The sequence below is a fragment of the Berghia stephanieae genome, chromosome 6, assembly GCF_034508935.2.
Source record: "Berghia stephanieae isolate SIO BIC M18660-M18661 chromosome 6, UCSD_Bste_1.3, whole genome shotgun sequence".
Classification (NCBI taxonomy): domain Eukaryota; kingdom Metazoa; phylum Mollusca; class Gastropoda; order Nudibranchia; family Aeolidiidae; genus Berghia; species Berghia stephanieae.
Genome location: NC_088365.1, coordinates 29,614,486 through 29,628,285, shown reverse-complemented (window position 1 = coordinate 29,628,285; position 13,800 = coordinate 29,614,486). Strand labels below are relative to the sequence as shown.

Below are 13,800 nucleotides of genomic sequence, written 5' to 3'. Positions count from 1 at the left end.
TACTTCTTTTTTTGTCTTAGGTGGTTGCAATTGTGCGATTTTTGTTTGTTTTTCTGTCTCGGGTGTCTGTGTCCCATGACCAACGGTATGACCGAGAAAATCAATTTTGTAAAATGCAATGCTTGTTTTTGACGGTTTTGTTGTTAAAGAATTACGTTTTAATGCTTCAAGCACTAATTCTAAGGTTGTCATGTGATCAGTCCATGAGTTTGAGAAAATACATGCGTCGTCAAAGTATGAGAGTGTAGACGGGATGTCTTTTAATAACATACGCATCATTCTTTGGAATGTCGATGCGGCTGTCGATAATCCAAATGGCATATAGTTAAATTCTAACAATCCTAATGGTGATTGAAATGCTGTGTATTTCTTACATGATTCTTTCAGTGGAATCTGCCAGTAACCTCTAGAAAGATCACATTTTGTCATGTATTTTGCTTGAGATAAGGCAGCAAATAAATTCTCTTGATTTGGTATTGGTTCTGCATCAAACACTGTTGCTTCATTTAATTTGCGAAAGTCGATACATAGCCTTATCGATCCGTCTTTCTTTTTCACTACTACTATTGGTGATGAGTATGGGCTTGAAGAATATCTAACTATTCCTGTATCTAGCATATCCTTAACTTCCTTTTCAACTTGTTCTCGTGCGTGAAATGGAATAGGATAGTTTTTCACGTTGATAGGGGTAGATGTGGTTAACTTTATGTCGTGTTCCACTAATGTTGTATGTCCGGGTGCGTCTGTAAAGACTGACTGGTACTTTTCTAATAATGACCTGATTTCTCGTTTCTGACATTCGTTTAGTTGAGGATTGATTGTGACGTCATTAATTGTACTATTTTTAGAGTTACCGTGTTGTGGGGTGTGTTGTAGTTCGACATCATCGCTGTGAGTTTCGATGATTAATCCTACATTTGCAGCTTCCACATGGTTAAATATTGGTTGTGATAATCCGTCTCTATCGAAATATTTTTTTAGCATGCTTGCATGGAATGTCTTTGTTGTGTTGTTAATTTGAATCTCGTAATTAACATTAGATTTTACTGCTGTTATTTTGAATGGTCCTTTCCATGTAGCTAAAAGTTTACTCGAGTCATCGGGTAAGAGTATTAGTACTTTGTCACCAATCTCAAATTTTCTTGATTTGCTTTTGCGATCAGAGTATTCCTTGTATTTCTCTGCTTTTTTTAGTGACGGATTCCTGTGCTAGCTTACACGTGTCCTCTATTCTGTCTTTCAGGTTTCTTACATATTCGTAAGCAAACATAATTTCGTTATTGTCCTCCTCATTCCCTTTACAAATGTCGGCTACTATATTGATCGGGCCGCGAGGTGATCGTCCATACATCAACTCAAATGGGGAGTAGCCTGTAGATTCTTGGGTATTTCTCTATATGCAAATAGGATTGCTGGTAAGTATCTGTCCCAATCATCTGGTTTTTCTGCTGACACTTTTCTTAACATATTCTTTAGAGTGCCATTAAATCTTTCACAAAGACCATTTGCTTGGGGGTGGTAGGGAGTTGTGAATGAGTGTTGGATTCCCATGAGTTTCATGGTTTCATGCATCATATGTGATGTAAATTGGGGTCCATTGTCCGACAGTATCTCATTTGGTATGCCTATTCTAGTAAAAATTGTCATCAATGCTTCAGCTATGTGATCCGATGTAGTTGATTTCAATGCTATCGCTTCTGGCCACCTGGTTGCGTAATCGACTAGTGTTAGTATGTGTGTATGGTTTCTATCTGATTTTGTTAAAGGGCCTATAATGTCAATTGCAACTTTTTGAAAAACTTTTTCAATAACTGGGGTTGTCTCTAATGGCAATCCTGGTATTCTGCCTTTTGCGACTCTTCTTTGGCATGTGTCACAAGATTTCACATATTCTCGGACGTCTTTAGTAATTCCAGGCCATGTGAAATTCTCGGATATTCTCTTCAATGTGGAAGAGCTCCCAAGATGTCCAGAAGTTATTGAATCGTGCGCTATTCCAAGGATTTTGTTTCTGTAAATACTCGGCGTGACCAGTTGTTTAGCTATTTTGTTTCTTTTCCTATGTAACCTGAACAGAATATCTTTTTCAATGATGTATTCAACTTTTGATTTCGTCCCTTTGTTTGCGATATTGAAATATGATGTTAAAGTCGGGTCCTTTTTCTGTTCTTTAATGAACGTGTTCCTGTCAAATTGTTGTGGTTCTAGAGAAATAGTCATTGGCTTCTCTGTTGTCATAGTCATCTTTCTTGTTTCTGCTAGACAAGCTGTTTCTTGGGTTAATGACCATTCTTTTACATCTGTTGGGTTGTCTTTAAGACCTTTTATATTGCCAACAATAATATCAGCGACGGGGTTGGGAAGTATACAGCATTCCACTATTCCTGTATAGTATGGGGTTTCTATGTACACGTTAGCTGTTTCAAAGGTTTCGACTGTGCCACTGAATGTGATGCATTGTACCGTTTTTCCAGTTTTGTCTTCGTCATTGATCAAAGATGCTTTTATTCCTACTGTACTGCATCCTGTGTCTCTCAATATTTTGCAATCAGTTCCATTAGCTTTGCCTTCACAAAAAAATAGCGATCCTGATTTGTGAGTTTGTGTTAAAAGTGACATACCTTTCACGCAATACACATTTATATTTTCTCCTGACATTACTCGTGTCTGATTGTTTACACTTGTTTGGAGTGATGCATTTGCAGTTTCTTTTGGATATCCCACGATTTTGTAACATTTGTCTGCTGTGTGGCCTTTCATTCCACAATATTGACATTTAATTATAGGTTTGTTGGTTTTCTTATACTCAGTATTATTGTCAGTGCTATTTCTTGTTTTGTTTTGATAGGATCGGCTATGGTCTCTATTGAACTGTTTGTTCCATGGTTTGTTACTATGATCATCTTGTTTCACTTGCGTGTTCCGAGTGATTGATCGGCTCGTTCTATTTGAGTACTGAACTTTAGGTGTACCTGGACTCTGAGCAGCAGCAGCGTAGTATGGTTCCTTCAATGTTCTGCTAAGGGGTGTCAATGGATGTGCGCTGTTAAAGTTTTCTGCGTAGATTTTTAATTTGTCCAAGTTTTCTGGCTTTCTCTCTTTAAAGAATGCGACTAAATCTGGGTTGCAAGCTTGATAGATTCGATTCTTCAGCGTGAGAAAGTAAAGGCCTGCAAAGTCGTCTTGTTTTACGTTTGCCAACTCAAGTCACCGATTTAGAAATTGAGTAATTCGGTTCACGAATGTATTAAAGTCTTCTCCACTTTCCGGTTTTGCAGTGTGAAACCTTTCCTGGTAACCATCTTCCGTTAATCTAAATCTTTTTAGTAGAGCGTCTTTAATTTTTCCATAGTCATCTGCATCTTCAGTTGTTAAGGTATAGAAAACTTTTAGCGGTTCTCCAGATAAGCAGTTAATCAAGGCTGTGGCCCATTTGCTTTCTGGCCAACGATAACCTTTAGCCTGAACTTCGAATCGGTGTAAGAAGGATTCTAGACAGTCTGAGCGTTCATCGTATGTTGGCATGCGTGGAAGTTTCACGAAAAATTCATCACTATTATTATGTTTTCTTTCATGACCGGTTTTTGTTTTTTCAATTTCCAGCATCATTTGGTCCTTTTGGTTTCTTCTTCTGCTAAAGCTATTTGTCTTTTTAGTTCCCTTTCTTGGACTCTTTCTTCTCGTTCTTCTCTACGTATTCTTTCTTCTGTTCTTTTACTTCTCTACGAATTCTTTCTTCATTTTCTTCTCTACGAATTCTTTCTTCGTGTTCTTTTTCTTCTCTACGAATTCTTTCTTCATTTTCTTCTCTACGAATTCTTTCTTCTTTTTCTTCTTTTATTTTCTCTTCGCACCATGAAAATATTCTTTCCTGGGGTATTTCTAAGTCCTTTGCGAGACTTAAGTATCTTTTATATGCTTCCATTTTTGCAATAAATTAGTTACGATGTTTTATATATATTATATTGACAGGATACTGTTACTGACTGTTTTATTTATTTACACTTACTGGAATGAACTGTTCTATTTTTAGAAATCTCTCTCTCTTATTTCAACTTATTATGTATGTTGAATTTGATGCCTTTTATCGTTATATCTTATAAAGCAATGTGTCAATACAATGCGTAGTTATTATGACTTGAGTCAATAACAATGTGTCAATCGCGTGTACTCTAAACTATGTTACTACGAAAAATGTATCACCAATGTGTGTGACTCGTCGTTAGTTTGTGTACAATTATTCGCAATGACGCTAATATACTAGAGTGTGATAACAATAATAGGATGCCAAAATAATCCCAAGTTATCTATCACTAAATATAACACGACGGCTAGTAGACTCCTTTTATTATTATTTAGTTTTTAAAGACTCACTTTTCAGAACATAATATATAAGTGGTTTTCGTAACAGTAGTATGCCAAAAATGTATTTAAAACAAATCACTATGCAAAACAAATCACGATGTCTATAGTTACTATGTGATGCCCAACTCATGTAAAAGAGAATAATGAAGGATATATTTACCAACTCAGTTCGTGGCTGGGACCTCTCTCTTGTTCAATGGTTGTTCAACAATTGTAATTAGGCATTGAAGAGTGTTTAACAGTGATGTCTGAAATACAAAACAATAAAATATCGTAAGATTTACAATAGTTACAAAATGTGTTCACAACACTGAGTGATTGGATGATAGGTGAATGAATCGTTATGGAATGTAAACATATTGAAAACAATTCATGAATGAGGCAAACAACACAATGAAATGAGTGATATAATAACAAAGTGGACAAGGAATGAATGAATGAATAGCTTAGTGAATAGATGAATGAATGAATGAATGAATAGATAATGTATGAATGAACGAATGAAGGGAGGAATAAATGTATGAATGATTGGATAAATGAGTGAATAAACGAATGAATGGATGAATGAATGAATGAATAAATAAATGAATGAACAATGAATGAATGAATAATTTATAAATGAATAAATGAATGAAGGAATGAATCAATAAAATGCTATTCAATTTGAATGAAAGAATGAATGGATAAATTGCTATTCCATTTAAATGAAGAAATGAAAAAGAAAAAAAATTAATCCTGTAAATAGGGAGTTCAATTAAAATATGATCAAGTGGGGCAATTAAGAGTTTTACAATTTAAACTTTAAAGTTAGATGAAATAGATATAAGTAACTAAATAAATTCAATTCTTTATATGTGTCCCCTCCAAAATGTCATGGTCTCAAGTGAGTAAAGAGCTACTCGACTATGCATAAAGATATATGTAGAATGAGGCCCCAGAATTTACTAGTTACTATAAATGAAAAACAATTAACGATTTGTTTACAATGAAATAAAAATAATGATGAAATTTAATTAAAAGAGATAAACAGTGATCGTGGCAGTTACAAATAGAGATATGAATATTTTACGTAACTTATGATAATATGTTAGGTTCATAAGTTTACGTTTCCAGGCAGTTGATGGGCTTGGATGATCTATTCCTCTGATAACAGGATCGGACTCGTAAAATTCCACTTCCAGGCAATTGGTAAGAGGTTATTGTGTAGTCCTTTGACAGCGGGCTTGGGTTTGATCCTTGAAGATTATACAATCAAAGTTAAAAGCTCCGGCGTCTTAATGGTGTAGATATAATATCTACAAAGTCCCAAAAGATAAAAATCTTCCAATATATATATAGGAATAGAACGACTGGCCGTCCGGCATAGATTGTGGAGAGAAAGTGAGTGTCAAATGTTAGACCTATCAGCTTTTATAATGAGTGGCTACGTGACAGAATGTAGAACGAAAAGTATTCACTAATTAGAAATTAATTCGAGGGAAGGCTATAAAAGGAAAGACGATCTAATATTAGAAGGTAAAGTTTATCTAAGCCTACCGAAATATAACTGGAGTGAGATGAATTCAGTTCTTAATAAAATAAAATCTAATAAGATAATTGTGAACGACCTTTACTGTGACAATATCCTTTAGGAGAGTGTTTAAAAAATGTATATATAATACGAAGTGTTATTAATGTTTACATCCAAAAACAAAATGCAACAAATAATTCTGATAATATATTTTCTTCAAATCCTTTGATTAAATTATTATTTACAAGCAATAAAAGTAAAATATACATACAAACTTTACCAAGAAAATCATACTCTTAGCAAACCAGCATTTGTGTTGCAAGTTGGGAACCAGAATAAATTTCATACACACACACACACACACACACACACACACACAGAAAGAGAGAGAGAGAGAGAGAGAGAGAGAGAGAGAGAGAGAGAGAGAGAGAGAGAGAGAGAAAGAGAGAATTTGTAATGAAATACGAAACAAGATATATAAACCAATAATAAAGTTCAGACAATAATCGGACACCTTAGATAGAAGTCCCTAAATTAAAAAAAAAAAAAAGGATGTAAAAATTATCAAAGCGATGCCATATCCCAACATCCGCCACTTCTCTCTCTCTCTATTTCTCTTGTATCTCACTCACTCCCCCCCCCCTCTCTCTCTCTCTCTCTCTCTCTCTCTCTCTCTCTCCCTATCCTTCTCTATCTCTCAGACAAGACATCGGTAAATCTATGTTTTTGTTCCACATTTATCGTAGTTCAATTAGATAGAAAATATGATTTAAAAATACTGCTACCTCTGAGACAGATTGAGTTAACAGGTAGAAATCAAATCAGTTCGATAAACCTCTAATAAAACAAAAACATGCTATAACTATGAGAAGTAGAACCACTCGTGACATTATTCATTGCATAGTGAGCCGTCCCCGGAAGGACTTCAAAACCGGGCCGACTCGTCGCGAGAGCAGAGCAAGCCCTGGGCATCTCGCGTGTGTCCAAAAAACCAGTTAAGTATCAAAGTGATCATATAGAACACGTATCAGATATTAAACAGATACGACACTCGATCTCAGCCAAAAGGCCGGAAGCGATATTGATGCCCGTCAATGATTATATGTTTATTTAAAACGAGCATCTCCTTTAGGAAAGTGTTTAAAAAATGTATATATATAATACGAAGTGTTATTAATACTTACATCCAAAAACAAAATGCAACAAATAATTCTGATAATAGATTTTCTTCAAATCCTTTGATTAAATTATTATTTACAAGCAATAAAAGTAAAATATACATACAAACCTTCCCAAAAAAAAATCATACTCTTAGCAAACCAGCATTTGTGTTGGAAGTTGGGAACCAGAATAAATTTCATACACACACACACACACACACACACACACACAGAAAGAGAGAGAGAGAGGGAGAGAGAGAGAGAGAGAGAGAGAGAGAGAGAGAGAGAGAGAGAGAGAGAGAGAGAGAGAGAGAGAGAGAGAGTTTGTTATGAAATACGAAACAAGATATATAAACCAATAATAAAGTTCAGACAATAATCTGACACCTTAGTTAGAAGTCCCTAAATTAGATATAATAAAAAAGGATGTAAAAATTATCAAAGCGATGCCATATCCCAACATCCGCCACTTCTCTTTCTCTATTTCTCTTGTATCTCACCCACTCCACCCCCCCCCCCCCTCTCTCTCTCCCCCTCTCTGTCTCTCTCTCTCTCATTCCCTCTCTCTATATCTCTCTCCCTCTCTCTCTCTCTCTCCCTATCCTTCTCTATCTCTCAGACAAGACATCGGTAAATCTATGTTTTTGTTCCACATTTATCGTAGTTCAATTAGATAGAAAATATGATTTAAAAATACTGCTATCTCTGAGACAGATGGAGTTAACAGGTAGAAATCAAATCAGTTCGATAAACATCTAATAAAACAAAAACATGCTATAACTATAAAAAGTAGAACCACTCGTGACATTATTCATTGCATAGTGAGCCGTCCCCGGAAGGACTTCAAAACCGGGCCGACTCGTCGCGAGAGCAGAGCAAGCCCTGGGCATCTCGCGTGTGTCCAAAAACCAGTTTAATATCAAAGTGATCATATAGACCACGTATCAGATATTAAGCTGATAAGAACAGATACTACACTCGATCTCAGCCAAAAGGCCGGAAGCGATATTGATGCCCGTCAATGATTCTACGTTTATTTAAAACGACCGTCTCATTTAGGAAAGTGTTTAAAAATGTATATATAATACGAAGTGTTATTTATACTTACATCCAATAACAGAATGCAAGAAATAATTCTGATAATAGATTTACTTCAAATCGTTTGATGAAATTATTGTTTACAAGCAATAAAAGTAAAATATACATAAAACTTAACCAAAAAAATCACTCTATTTCTCTTCTTTATTGTGGTTCAATTAGAAAGAAAATATGATTTAAAAATACTGCTACCTCTGAGACAGATGGAGTTAACAGGTAGAAATCAAATCAGTTTGATAAACCTCTAATAAAACAAAAACATGCTATAACTATAAGAAGTAGAACCACTCGTGACATTATTCATTGCATAGTGAGCCGTCCCCGGAAGGACTTCAAAACCGGGCCGACTCGTCGCGAGAGCATAGCAAGCCCTGGGCATCTCGCGTGTGTCCAAAAACCAGTTTAATATCAAAGTGATCATATAGACCACGTATCAGATATTAAGCTGATAAGAACAGATACTACACTCGATCTCAGCCAAAAGGCCGGAAGCGAAGCGATATTGTGCCCGTCAATGATTCTACGTTTATTTAAAACGACCGTCTCATTTAGGAAAGTGTTTAAAAAATGTATATATAATTCGAAGTGTTATTAATACTTACATCCAAAAACAAAATGCAACAAATAATTCTAATAATATATTTACTTCAAATCGTTTGATTAAATAATTATTTACAAGCAATACAAGTAAAATATACATACAAACTTTATCAAAAAAATCATACTCTTAGCAAACCAGCATTTGTATTGGCAGTTGGGAACCAGAATAAATTACATACACATACACACACACACACACACAGAGAGAGAGAGAGAGAGAGAGAGAGAGAGAGAGAGAGAAAGAGAGAGATAGAAGAAGATGAAGAGAGAGAGAAGAGAGAGAGAGAGAGAGAGAGAGAGAGGAGAGAGAGGAGAGAGAGAGAGAGAGAGAGAGAGAGAGAAAGAGAGAGAGAGAGAGAGGAGAGAGAGAGAGAGAGAGAGTTTGTTATGAAATACGAAAAAGATATATAAACCAAGAATAAAGTTCAGACAATAATCTGATACCTTAGAAAGAAGTCCCTAAATTTAAAAAAATAAAAAAGGATGTAAAAATTATCAAAGCGATGCCATATCCCTACAACCGCCACTTCTCTCTCTCTATTTCTCTTCTATCACACTCACCCCACCCCCTCCTCTCTCTCTCTCTCTCTATCCTTCTCTATCTCTCAGACAAGACATCGGTAAATCTATGTTTTTGTTCCACATTTATCGTGGTTCAATTAGATAGAAAATATGATTTAAAAATACTACTACCTCTGAGACAGATGGAGTTAACAGGTAGAAATCAAATCAGTTTGATAAACCTCTAATAAAACAAAAACATGCGATAACTATAAGAAGTAGGACCACTCGTGACATTATTCATTGCATAGTGAGCGTCCCGGAAGGACTTCAAACCGGACCGACTCGTCGCGAGAGCAGAGCAAGCCCTGGCATCTCGCGTGTGTCCAAAAACCAGTTTAATATCAAAGTGATCATATAGACCACGCATCAGATATTAAGCTGATAAGAACAGATACTACACTTGATCTCAGCCAAAAGGCCGGAAGCGATCTTGATGCCCGTCAATGATTCTACGTTTATTTAAAACGACCATCTCATTTAGGAAAGTGTTTAAAAATGTATATAAAATACGAAGTGTTATTAATACTTACATCCAAAAACAAAATGCAACAAATAATTCTGATAATAGACTTTCTTCAAATCGTTTGATTAAATAATTATTTACAAGCAATACAAGTAAAATATACATACAAACTTTATCAAAAAAATCATACTCTTAGCAAACCAGCATTTGTGTTGGAGTTGGGAACCAGAATAAATTTCATTACACACACACACACACACACACACACACGAGAGAGAGAGAGAGGAGAGAGAGAGAGAGAGAGAGAGAGAGAGAGAGAGAGAGAGAGAGAAGAGAGAGAGTGTGTTATGAAATATGAAACAAGATATATAAACCAATAATAAAGTTCAGACAATAATCTGACACCATAGATAGAAGTCCCTAAATTAAAAATAATAAAAAAGGATGTAAAAATTATCAAAGCGATGCCATATCCCAACATCCGCCACCTCTTTCTCTACTTCTCTTGTATCTCACCGACTCCCCCCCCCCCCCCCCCCCCCCCTCTCTCTCTCTCTCTCCCTATCCTTCTCTATCTCTCAGACAAGATATCGGTAAATCTATGTTTTTGTTCCACATTTATCGTGGTTCAATGAGATAGAAAATATGATTTAAAAATACTACTACCTCTGAGACAGATGGAGTTAACAGGTAGAAATCAAATCAGTTTGATAAACCTCTAATAAAACAAAAACATGCTATAACTATAAGAATTAGAAACACTCGTGACATTATTCATTGTATAGTGAGCCGTCCCCGGAAGGACTTCAAAACCGGGCCGACTCGTCGCGAGATCATAGCAAGCCCTGGCATCTCGCGTGTGTCCAAAAACCAGTTTAATATCAAAGTGATCATATAGACCACGTATCAGATATTAAGCTGATAAGAACAGATACTACACTCGATCTCAGCCAAAAGGCCGGAAGCGATATTGATGCCCGTCAATGATTCTACGTTTCTTTAAAACGACCATTCATTTAGGAAGTGTTTAAAAAATGTATATATAATACGAAGTGTTATTAATATTACATCCAAAAATAAAATGCAACAAATAATTCTGATAATAGATTTCTTCAAATCGTTTGATTAAATAATTATTTACAAGCAATACAAGTAAAATATACATACAAACTTTATCAAAAAAATCATACTCTTAGCAAACCAGCATTTGTGTTGGAAGTTGGGAACCAGAATAAATTTCATACACACACACACACACACAGAAAGAGAGAGAGAGAGAGAGAGAGAGAGAGAGAGAGAGAGAGAGAAGAGAGAGAGAGGAGAGAGGAGGAGAGAGAGAAGAGAAGAGGAGAGTGTGATATGAAATACGAAACAAGATATATAAACCAATAATAAAGTTCAGACAATAATCTGACACCTTAGATAGAAGTCCCTAAATTAAAATAATAAAAAAGGATGTAAAAATTATCAAAGCGATGCCATATCCCAACATCCGCCACTTCTCTTTCTCTATTTCTCTTGTATCTCACCCTCTCTCTCTCTCTCCCTATCCTTCTCTATCTCTCAGACAAGACATCGGTAAATCTATGTTTTTGTTCCACATTTATCGTGGTTCAATTAAATAGAAAATATGATTTAAAAATACTACTACCTCTGAGACAGATGGAGTTAACAGTAGAAATCAAATCAGTTTGATAAACCTCTAATAAAACAAAAACATGCTATAACTATAAGAAGTAGAACCACTCGTGACATTATTCATTGCATAGTGAGCCGTCCCCGGAAGGACTTCAAAACCGGACCGACTCGTCGCAAGAGCAGAGCAAGCCCTGGGCATCTCGCGTGTGTCCAAAAACCAGTTTAATATCAGTGATCATATAGACCACGTATCAGATATTAAGCTGATAAGAACAGATACTACACTCGATCTCAGCCAAAAGGCCGGAAGCGATATTGATGCCCGTCAATGATTCTACGTTTCTTTAAAACGACCATCTCATTTAGGAAAGTGTTTTAAAAATGTATATATAATACGAAGTGTTATTAATAGTTACATCCAAAAATAAAATGCAACAAATAATTCTGATAATATATTTTCTTCAAATCGTTTGATTAAATTATTATTTACAAGCAATACAAGTAAAATATACATACAAACTTTACCAAAAGAGAGAGAGAGAGAGAGAGAGAGAGAGAGAGAGAGAGAGAGAGAGAGAGAGAGAGAGAGAGAGAGAGAGAGAGAGATGTTTACAAGGGGAAAAATATAATCTCCCAAAACTATGGGACAAAACTAAAGACTAAATAATCTCATTCCAAGACAGAGGCCCCACCAATGACACGAGTGGATCTTCTACCAGCATCTGCCAGATTTTTATATATATTTTAGAGTTTATACGTTGCTTGCGATACTGAAAGTCATTTCAGCGCAATTATTTCTTGAAAATTGAGACAATAGTCAAAAGATTTAGATCTAGCTAGCAGGCACATAGGAACAAAGGTCTGATAAAGGGGACGAGTCCAGCAGAGATCAGAAGTAAGACAAAGGGGACGAGTCCACTAGAGATCAGAAGTGATAAAGGGGACGAGTCCAAACAGAGATCATGTAGTAGATCAGAAGTATGATAAAAGGGAAAAAGTCCAACAGATGTTGTTTTTGTTGTTTTTAAGGGTTTGCGACACTTGCAACACATTTAGGTTATATCAGCGCCAGTAAAAAGGAAGAAAATGGGATAGTAGAAAGTTCTAGAATTACAATTAAAGCATCACCCAAGAGAAAGGAAGACAAAGGGGAACTGGGAACAAATAGGGATCAGATGTAGATTCCAAGAGCATACCATCAATGTACTTAGTCTGGGATCACCTATAAGTCTCACCTTGACACAAGCACAAGATCCAACAAAGAGGAATACACTCAAATGCTTACATTTTATTATACATTAAAAATAACATATATGTATAATAATATATAACAGAGAGATGATTTACAAGGGAAAAAATATCCCCAAAAACAATAACTATGCATTTGACTGTTTCCCTCTCAGTAAGGCCAACTGGCCGGGGCCAGGACAAAACTAAGTAATCTCATTCCAAGACAAAGACAGAAAGCAAGTTGGAAAACAGATATAGGGGAATATAAGACACAGTAAGTACCTCCCTGCCCACTATGGGAGGTAGGGAACCCCACCCAGAAAGTCCAACAGAGATCAGAAGCAAGAGGATAAAGGGGACGAGTCCAACATAGATCAGAAGTAAGATAAAGTGGACGAGTCCAACAAATATCAGAAGTAAGATAAAGGGGATGAGTCCAACAAAGATCAAAAGTAAGATAAAGGGGATGAGTCAACATAGATCAAAAGTAAGATAAAGGGATGAGTCCAATAGATATCTCAAAAGTAAGATAAAGGGGTCCAACAAATATAGAAGTATATTTAAGAGCAATACATCCATGTAGTTGATGAAGCTAATCTGAAACACTTAAAATTAAAAGTCATAGACGGACATTGCTACTTCAGAACCTTCACTAGCAAGGTTACACATGACCAGGTGGAAAATTTCAAAAGAGGTAATTCCTGAAAGTGAAAGATCTGATTTACATTGAGAGAAATAATTTAATGTCTCTCAAAAATAATTAAAAGAACAAAACAATTTGAATATTCCTCGCTCCAGAGAGGGTATGGCGACACCAGATGGTCTCCTTCCAGAGCAAGAACTTAAAGCCAAATGGAATGGAGAATTGTATAGATAGATATGTTTTATCATTATGCTTTTAAAGGTTTTACGGCGCTTGCAACACATTTAGGTCATATCAGTGCCAGTAAAAGGAAGAAATTGGGAAAGTAAAAAGTTCTAGAATCAAAGCACCCAAGAGATAGGAAGACAAAGGGGAACTGGGAACAAATAGGATCAGATGTGGAATCCAAGAGCATACCATCATTGTACTTAGTTTGAGATCACCTATAAGTCTCATCCGGACACGAGCACAAGATCCAACAAAGAGGAAAACACTCAAATGCCTACATTATACATTCAAAATAACAAAT

General features: G+C 35.8%; 5 non-coding genes and 1 pseudogene across 5 annotated transcripts; all 6 read right to left on the bottom strand.

The window, feature by feature from the left end:
- Nucleotides 1-6,773: 6,773 nt before the first annotated feature.
- Nucleotides 6,774-6,955, bottom strand: LOC144976026 (U2 spliceosomal RNA; annotated as a pseudogene).
- An 896-nt stretch (nt 6,956-7,851) lies between these two features.
- LOC144976000 (U2 spliceosomal RNA) lies at nt 7,852-8,042 on the bottom strand. The gene has a single exon (XR_013646017.1). It is a non-coding gene; the product is annotated as a U2 spliceosomal RNA (small nuclear RNA).
- Nucleotides 8,043-8,438: 396 nt separating this feature from the next.
- On the bottom strand, nt 8,439-8,629 carry LOC144976008 (U2 spliceosomal RNA). Its single transcript, XR_013646025.1, has one exon. It is a non-coding gene; the product is annotated as a U2 spliceosomal RNA (small nuclear RNA).
- A 910-nt stretch (nt 8,630-9,539) lies between these two features.
- On the bottom strand, nt 9,540-9,726 carry LOC144976019 (U2 spliceosomal RNA). The gene has a single exon (XR_013646036.1). It is a non-coding gene; the product is annotated as a U2 spliceosomal RNA (small nuclear RNA).
- An 813-nt stretch (nt 9,727-10,539) lies between these two features.
- LOC144976004 (U2 spliceosomal RNA) lies at nt 10,540-10,729 on the bottom strand. Its single transcript, XR_013646021.1, has one exon. It is a non-coding gene; the product is annotated as a U2 spliceosomal RNA (small nuclear RNA).
- A 794-nt stretch (nt 10,730-11,523) lies between these two features.
- Nucleotides 11,524-11,712, bottom strand: LOC144976014 (U2 spliceosomal RNA). Its single transcript, XR_013646031.1, has one exon. It is a non-coding gene; the product is annotated as a U2 spliceosomal RNA (small nuclear RNA).
- Nucleotides 11,713-13,800: the final 2,088 nt, after the last annotated feature.